The sequence below is a fragment of the Salvelinus namaycush genome, chromosome 37 (genome assembly GCF_016432855.1).
Source record: "Salvelinus namaycush isolate Seneca chromosome 37, SaNama_1.0, whole genome shotgun sequence".
NCBI lineage: Eukaryota > Metazoa > Chordata > Actinopteri > Salmoniformes > Salmonidae > Salvelinus > Salvelinus namaycush.
In genome coordinates, this window is record NC_052343.1 from 10,090,125 (window position 1) to 10,099,066 (window position 8,942).

Here is an 8,942-nt window from a genome sequence, read left to right on the forward strand (position 1 = left end):
CCCGCAAAACACCAGTCTCAACATCAACAGTGAAGAGGCGACTCCGTGATGCTGGCCTTCTAGGCAGAGTTCCTCTGTCCAGTGTCTGTGATCTTTTGCCCATCTTAATCTTTTATTTTTATTGGCCAGTGAGATATGGCTTTTTCTTTGCAACTCTGGATTAGCTAACACAACGTGCCATTGGAACACAGGAGGGATGGTTGCTGATAATGGGACTCTGTACACCTATGTAGATATTCTATAAAATAATAAAAATCTGCCGTTTCCAGCTACAATAGTCATTTACAACATTAACAATGTATTTCTTATCAATTTGATGTTATTTTAAATTGACAAAAAAATGTGCTTTTCTTTCAAAAACAAGGACATTTCTAAGTGATCCCAAACTTTTGAACGGTAATGTATGTCTGTACAGACCAGAGCTCAGTACGTTTTTACATTCTGGAGGGTCAATTGATCGCAAACGGTGCTATACTGAACGACCAGTTGAAAAACAGGGAGGGGTTGGGTTGTGGGTTCGGGAACGCTTTCAGCATGGACACTGCACTTTAAATACATCACTCATTGCTTCAAGCCACACCCACCAAATGGGGGCAAACGTACATCAATGTCTGTTCAAGAACGTTTTGGGGAAACGTGTCATTCAGTACAAACAGTTACGCAACGTTGCAAACGTTCAAGAGAACTGATCGCATCAGAACAGGATTCCACAAATTCAGTCTTGGGTGCACGTTTTGGGTTTTTCCCTAGCACTACACAGCAGATTCAAATAAATCAATGAGTGATTAGTTGGTTATTTGAATCAGCTGTGTAGTGCTTGGGCAAAAACGAACACCCGCCCAGGACCAAGTTTGGAAACCCTGTGATAGGATCTTGCTGTTCAGCAGACATCTCCATTGATAAAGTCAGGCTCTTATCCCATGAACAGCGTGGAGTCCTATAGTACAGTCCCCTCCGCTAGTCTAACGTTAGAGCCAGTATCCACTCAGTCAACCTGACAACTCTTGTGACAGGGTCTTTGTGGCCATTTCTCACTATGGAAACTATTTACTACAGAGAGGAGTAGGAAGGAAGGTTTGCCCAGCTCAAATGACGCTGCCCAAAGCAAACGGATTACAGAGCAGGTGTTATTTATTTAACTAGGCAAGTCAGTTAAGAACAAATTCTTATTTACAAAGACAGCCTACCGGGGAACAGTGGGTTAAGTGCCTTGTTCAGGGGCAGAATGACAGATTTTTACCTTGTCAGCTCGGGATTTGATCCAGCAACCTTTCAGTTACTGGCCCAACGCTCTAACCACTAGGCTACCTGCTGCCCCTTTTGTACACCTTCAAAAGATGGCAAACAGCCATGGCTGGGCAAATATAGAAAACAAAAGGCAGACCACTTTCTGAACTTGGTTGCACAAACCACTGTTTTTAAATTACATTCACTCCCTCCTAATCCTGTTTACAGAGGCTGCTAGGTGGATTTAAAATTATCCTGGTTCAGTAAGTGTACACAGGATGCGCCTAAACCTTGAGTATACAAGTCTTTCATCATAGCTGGTTGATTTTGTAAATACAGGCACTTTTGGATGTTAAATGTTTTTGAAAATGAACCTCTTGAAACTGCTTCTTTTCTCTCTGAATAAGTTCTTCACTCTGTCTGGAAACAAGATCTAATAGAGTCTGAGACCATACCATTTAAATAAATAAAATAAAAATATTGGTTTCCCCATATACCCGAGGGGAAATGTCATTGCCACCACTTCTTAAAATTTGCTATTTTAGTTGAAAAGGAAATTACATAAATTGTGCCTAAGGTATTTTATAGAACTTTTTTTTCATACAAGTTTTGATTACATGTATTTATCATTGTCATGTCTAAATGTCCATATAGGCCTTGAAGATACTCAGAAACATGTATTTACCACATTAAAATCGTAATATTTTACATTATTTTAGAATTATCTTAAGAACAAGCATATAAGGTTCACATACAGGAAAAATAATCAATATCAACTGTAATTAATACCCATTTAACTCAAATATGTACCGTGATAGTAATGACTTAGCATTGTGGTAATGACACTGTGGTGGAAATGGCATTTCATATAAAACAGATGAGAAATACCATTAAACAATTTACTGTCACAGTAGTACATGTTTAATTTGTTGAAGATACAGAACAGACCATTTGTTCCGATTCATCCCAAAGGTGTTTGATGGGGTTGAGGTCAGGGCTTTGTGCATGCCAGTCAAGTTCTTCCACACCGATCTCAACAAACCATTTATGTATGGACCCCCCGGGTTTGTGCGCAGGGGCATTGGCCCTTTACTGTTTCAGCATGATTTCTCCAGACTGTTGTCACAAAGTTGGAAGCACAAAATCGTCTAGAATGTCATTGTATGCTGGAGGGTTAAGATTTCCCATCATCGGAAACTAATGAGCCTAGCCCGAACCATGAAAATTAGCCCAAGACCATTATTTGTCCTCCACCAAACTTAAGGTTGGCACTATGCATGGGGCAGGTATCGTTTTCCTGGCACCTGCCAAATCCAGAGTCGTCCGTTGGACTGTCAGATAGTGAAGCATGATTCATCACTCTAATGGAGTCCAATGGCAGAGAGCTTTACACCACTCCAGCCGATGCTTGGCATTGTGCATGGTGATCTTATGCTTGGCTGCTCGGAAATGGAAACCCATTTCATGAAGTTCCCAACGAAGAGTTATTTTGCTGACGTTGCTTCCAGAGGCAGTGCGGAATTCGGTAGCGAATGTTGCAACTGAGGACAGACAATTTTTACGAGCGTCAGCACCCGGCAGTCCCGTTCTGTGAGCTTGTGTGGCCTACCACTTGTGGTTGAGCCGTTGTTGCTCCTAGACGTTTCCACTTCACAATAACAGCACTTACAGTTGACCAGCGCTGCTATAGCAAGGCTTAAATTTTATGAACTGACTTGTTGGAAATGGTGGCATCCTATGACTGTGCCACATTGAAAGTCGCTGCGCTCTTCAGTAAGGGCCATTCTACTGTCAATGTTTGTCTGTGGAGAATGCATGGCTATGTGCTCGATTTTATTCACCTTTCAGCAACGGGTGTGGCTGAAATAGCAGAATCCACTATTTTGAAGGAGTGTCCACATACTTTTGTGTATATATAGTGTATGTCCTTGTCCTCTCCTTGGTTGATTTAGGGGGCATCTCATATAAAATAATTAAAGTCAGTAATAACCATAGTAAGTCACATAAAAAGACATCACAATCACTCCGTCATCCTAACATAATACAAAATGTAATAGCAAATAAGTGTTCAATTTCAACTTAATCATGATCATATGTAATTTGTCTTTTCAGGTCTTAAGGTTAGTAAAAATGTATGAACTAATACATTTCGTCATTATCACATTCTTTCCTTACCATCAGTTCATTATGTGGTGGTAATCACGTGTGGTGGGAATGACATGCTAACTCCAGTTGAACAGCTAGCATACAATGTATCCTAAATAAATAATTAAAACAATTTAAAAAATGTAACAAATTGTTTTAATTATAGCCTACTTGGTAATGACATTCAATAAAAATATTATATTTACCTTAATTTTCTATCATTTCCCGGCATCAAAATGTGAATTTCCCTCCATGTGCTCAGCTGTCACTAATCATATACATGGTAACAAAGTACACACACTTGAAAAAAACGTTATTATAATATACATTTGCTTGACGTGGTGGTAATGACAAAATACTTCAAGAAGACCGTATTGTCTGTATATTTTTTTTTAAAGTAACAAATGGCTTATGCACATCTAATATGCAGGTAGCCTAGTAGTTAAGAGCGTTGGGCCAGTAACCGAAAGGTACCGAAAGGTTGCTAGATCGAATCCCCGAGCTGACAACGTAAAAAAAAAAAAATCGTTCTGTCCCTGAACATGGCTGTTAACCCAAAAGTTTACGGTTATTGTAGTCTTAAAGTTTGTGAGAAAACATCTAAATTCACATTCTCTTTAAAATCTAACGTATTTGCTAAATCCGTCATTGTAAATAAGAATTTGTTCTTAACTGACTTGTCTGGTTAAATAAGATTAAATAAAACAAAATCACCCAGCTATTCCTACGGAATAAGATTTTTTTGCTTGGTCACAGACATGAACAGATGCAACAATATCATATAGCCTTCCTAGAGACAGACAGACACACACACACACACACACACACACACACACACACACACACACTGTATGGTGTTCAGTAAACTAATTCGTTTTGTGTTTTTACATTATTAGACCATTCAAGTCTTACTTTAGATTTTGTACGAGAGTCATGATGATGTAACCAAAGATTCCACCATTTCTGGCGTAGCTAATTTACCTGGGCTCGAGCCTTGCTTCAACAACTCTTGTTAAAGCGGCCACAATAAATAAATAAATATTTAACATTTTAGATAGCCAACGTTAGCTACGGACTAACTAGCAAATGTGACGGAGAAACAAGCAATACAAGCCGGAAAACTAGCGTCACTGACTCCATTTCCTTCTGCTTTGCTAGCTTGCTAACGACTAGCTAACTTATTTCATACACGGTCATGATTTGTTGCTGGCTATCCAGTTAGCATTATTAGCTAGTTAGCTAGATAAAAATAAATAAACTGTGGCCAGCTTACCAACTAAACACACGAGACGGTGTATACCATTCCACTCCTCTTGTTCGTGGATAGCTCAATGGTTCCTTTTCTAATTTATTCCAGGCAACAGAATTGCTAAACATCACTTTCACAATTCGAGTTGCTCCGGGGCTACGTTTCGAAGTTGAAATGCAGCTTCTTCAGCCACACTTCACATGTAGAACCAGTACAGGAAGTGATGTACACAACTGTTTGGTGTTGCTTGTAGTAATGAATGGTAACGTCGGCAGAGACTTTAAGAGTTAGTTTAGCGCACCTCCTCGAACCTTTTCGTGCTGTATGCATGTCCTGATTTTCACCACTACTTGCTGTTTTGGTTTCACAATAATTAAATGAATGCACCGACAATACAATTGAATGGGGTGACGTTGGGTAGTACACAGTGACATAACGACCCTTTTGTGTTATGGCTTACTGAATATAGAACGAGGAAAACACGATATGCTTGACTCGATGAGACATGGTAAAGATAAATTACAGAAATTGTGTAATACAAATTACATTTGTTTATTTATACCTACTACTGTATCTTTCGCACACGTGCTTTTATTTAGAAATTGTACTTTCTAATAAAATATAGATTTTATACCAAATGGCAGATGGGAGAAAATAAAGTATTCTACTGTAATAGATGTGTTCTAGATTCTAGAATGGTGCATCACTCATCTCTTAGTTGAAAATCAAGTGTAAACCAATTGTGGTCAAAGCCAAAGTACTGACTTTTTGCCATATTTCAACACAAAACATCTTATTTAAAAGGTAAGGAATCCACTCAATACTTCAGTATTCAACGTTAACGGGACTGGGTAGTTGTTAAATGTAGGTTAAATTACTGGTCCACTGGCAGGAGTTAAACAAAGGCAATGAAGTGGTTACCAAAATGGCCGTTAGTGATCACACACACATTTGAATTTGGTTGTCCAAACCTTTCTTCAGAATGTCCAAGCTTCCACCTCACCTTCCTCAGTTCCACCCCTGGAAGCCCCAGTCCACCTTGGATGCTGTAGTGTCAGCAATATGGTGCAGTCTCTGCCCTGGTCAAAGGATGCTACCCAGTGGCGGATTTAGGTATGGGCGACATGTGCAGCCGCCCAGGGCGACATTTTGCCAGGGGCGCCCGCACAACATTTTTTGGAATGGTGACATTTGCACGTCACGTCAATGATTTCATGTCACTGTGGGTCAATTAACCTTGTCGGAGTGGGCGCCCTGATTCTAGTTTGTGAGCTAGGCAGGCTACTGCCTGGGAAGGTCTCCCACACAGAAGTACGAGATGGGGAGGGGGGCGGGGGTAGGTTGACCTCAGGTCTACCAACTGGAAGCCCGAGGTAGGGGGAGCGGGGGAATCTATCAAATAGCACACCTCTTAACTTTGTACAGTACTAATGCAATTAGTAAAATCAGTCACACTACGAAATGCTACCAAATAAACCACAATTCATTCATAATACTGTGAATATATTGTTTCACAGACATATTGTTGCATTTTTTTTCTGGTTTGTACAAAATCGTTAAGAATAATATAAATCCAGTCTGCACACCACCAAGGTGAATTGGTTTAGTCTTGACTCTTGGTTGACAGTGTTGGGGGATGGGTAATGTATTGATGCTCGATATTGTAGGTAACAATGATTTTATTATTGCTGGGTATGTATGTGGGATGTTCCACCACTATAAATGCTGTGAATAACATGTGTAAACTAATGCCCATGTGCTCTCCATTAGAAATGTCTGTAGCAGCATCCCCACCAAACCATGCGGCTGAGGATGAACCACTGTCTACAGACCCTGCTGACTGGCCTTCAGTTCTGACTGACAGAATTCAGACACAACTAGTTTGCAGAGGACCAAGTGAGGTACCACCTAACTTTGTTTCCCCAAGGAATGAGAGTGATAGAAGAAGTTGCCACCACCAGCATTTCAGGAAGACCTTGGTGAGCGGTGAAAAAAATCCCTAGAAGTTGGTTGGTGTATTCTGAAAGAAACAACAAACAACAGACCCCTGCAAACTCTTTTCTAAGAAGAAAATTACTTTAGCAAACTCAGGACTGACAGACTGGAAACATACAAGTTATTTGCTGACTTCACACGACAGCAGTCCAGAACACCAAAACTGCATGAAAACACGGAAAGAACTGGCAAGGCTAAAAAAAGGGTAAACAAATTCTAAGCATGAGATGGCACTTATGGAGGCTGAGGATAAGATGGAGAGAGGTGTTGACACGTCTGACTGCTATTGTGCAGTCTCTGGCAATTAGAAATCTGTCACTAAGGGGACACACAGAAACACTGTCCTCTCCATCAAATGGAAATTTCCTCAAAGAGGTTGAACTGATGGCACAATTTGATCCAGTCATGAAAGAGCACCTTTTTTAAATGACCCCCTTTTCACCCCAATTTCATGGTATCCAATTGGTAGTTACAGTCCTGTCCCATCGCTGCAACTCCCGTACGGACTCAGGAGAGGCGAAGGTCGAGAGCTGTGCGTCCTCCGAAACACAACCCAGCCAAGCCGCACTGCTTCTTGACAACGCCTGCTTAACCCGGAAGCACCAATGTGTCGGAGAAAACACCGTACACCTGGCGTCCGTGTCAGCGTGCATTGCGACCGGTCCGCCACAGGAGTCGCTAGTGCGCGATGGGACAGGAACATCCCTGCCGGCCAAACCCTCCCCTAACCCGGACGACACTGGGCCAATTGTGCACCGCCCCATGGGTCTCCCGGTCGCGGCCGGCTGCGACAGAGCCTGGACTCGAACCAGGTTCTCTAGTGGCACAGCTAGCACTGCCTTAGACCACTGAGCCACTTGGGAGGCCGTGGGAGTGTAAAGTTAAGAGTGTCGAGCCACTGAGGTATCAGGCAGCAGCGGTGAGAGTCACTGATTGAGTTGAGGGATCAAACCAAAGACCCTGTGATAAAGATTGAGGCCCAGTCCTTGCCAGAGGTGGGATCATACCGCTTCAGCATCTGTACAGTGGGGTGACATCTTGAGCCAGATCCAGCATGTGAGAAAGCTGATGTAGTCTCCCAGTAGGCATGGTGCAGTCAGTCTTCTCAGAAAGACAGAGGTCTCAGCAACTACAGGGCAACAGGCTTTATGACTGCACAAACATCAGCCAAGGATATTTGCGAGGCTATGAATGTAGAGGCCGTTCTACAACAAAAAAGTATGATCCACACAAAGTGGCACTTTTCATACAAATAATTTGATGAGCCTTTGAGTGATGATCTGAAGAAGCTGGAGGTGACATTTTTCAATGTCGTTGTTGATGCTGCAACCTCAGCTCTTCAGGAAAGATTTTCCACATTGGAAAATGTGGGAGAGAAGTTGAGTGCTGTCAACCTGCCAAAGTCTCTCAAATGAGGAGCTGACAGAACAATGTGAGGCCCTTAGTATGACACTGCACTATAAAGAACACTCAAACTTGAATGGCAGAGAGCTTGCACAGGAACTGAAGAAAGTGAACTTAGACAATGACCCTGCTTGAGCTGCTGATATTTATATACGAAAGGGATCTCAGAAATGTACCCACATTTGTGGACTCAGAATTTGTCTTATTCTTTCAGTGACCGTAGCTGAAGCAGAGAGGAGCTTTTCAAAGCTGAAGCTCATCAAATCCTTTGGCGCTGAAGGGGGGGGGGGGGGGGGGGGGGGGGTTCGCCCAGGGAGCCATTCAAGCCAGAACCGCCACTGATGCTACCAAACCATGACCTGGGACCAATCTTCGCCAAGATGTCACAAGACCTGGAGTCTGCAACCATGCCCTTCTACACCAACTACCTTGACCCAGTCACTGACCACCTGCCCATGTTCCCAATTAGGACACAAGTGGGTACTATTCCAATTGATATACTGTTTGAGGGGCCTTTTACTTTCTAAACCACAATCTTGCCCTTAATAGTTCATGTCTATCTCCAGAGAGCTTGACTTACTAACAGAAAGTCTTTCTCCCCTTGTGGTGTAAGGCTGAACTTCAACCTGAGGCTGAACTGCTTTGACTCATGGGCAGACACAGAGAGAGAGGGAAAGAGGGAGAGAAGCCGCCATGTCCCCGCTAACAGAGGACCCCGCATCAGTGGTGCCTGCCTGTCTAGACTGACAAGGAACAGAGCGCCAAGAATAGAGGCTCTATGACCAACAGTCAGTTTATCTATCAAATGTATGGCTACCACTGCAGATGACCCTGGGCATGTTAGTGTGTTTGTCTTGTTACATCACTAGACTTTAAACCAGTATATTTCAGTCCACATTAACAATAAAAGACCAACTATGCA

General features: G+C 42.3%; 1 protein-coding gene across 1 annotated transcript in view; it reads right to left on the bottom strand.

Annotated features, from left to right (window-relative positions):
- LOC120030877 (beta-1,4-galactosyltransferase 3-like) overlaps nt 1-4,833 on the bottom strand; it is a 30,348-nt gene extending 25,515 nt beyond the window's left edge. Inside the window, exon 1 of the mRNA XM_038976374.1 lies at nt 4,646-4,833. The gene's annotated coding sequence lies outside the window, so the exon portion shown is untranslated. The remainder of the gene's footprint in view (nt 1-4,645) is intronic.
- Between the last annotated feature and the right edge of the window lie 4,109 nt (nt 4,834-8,942).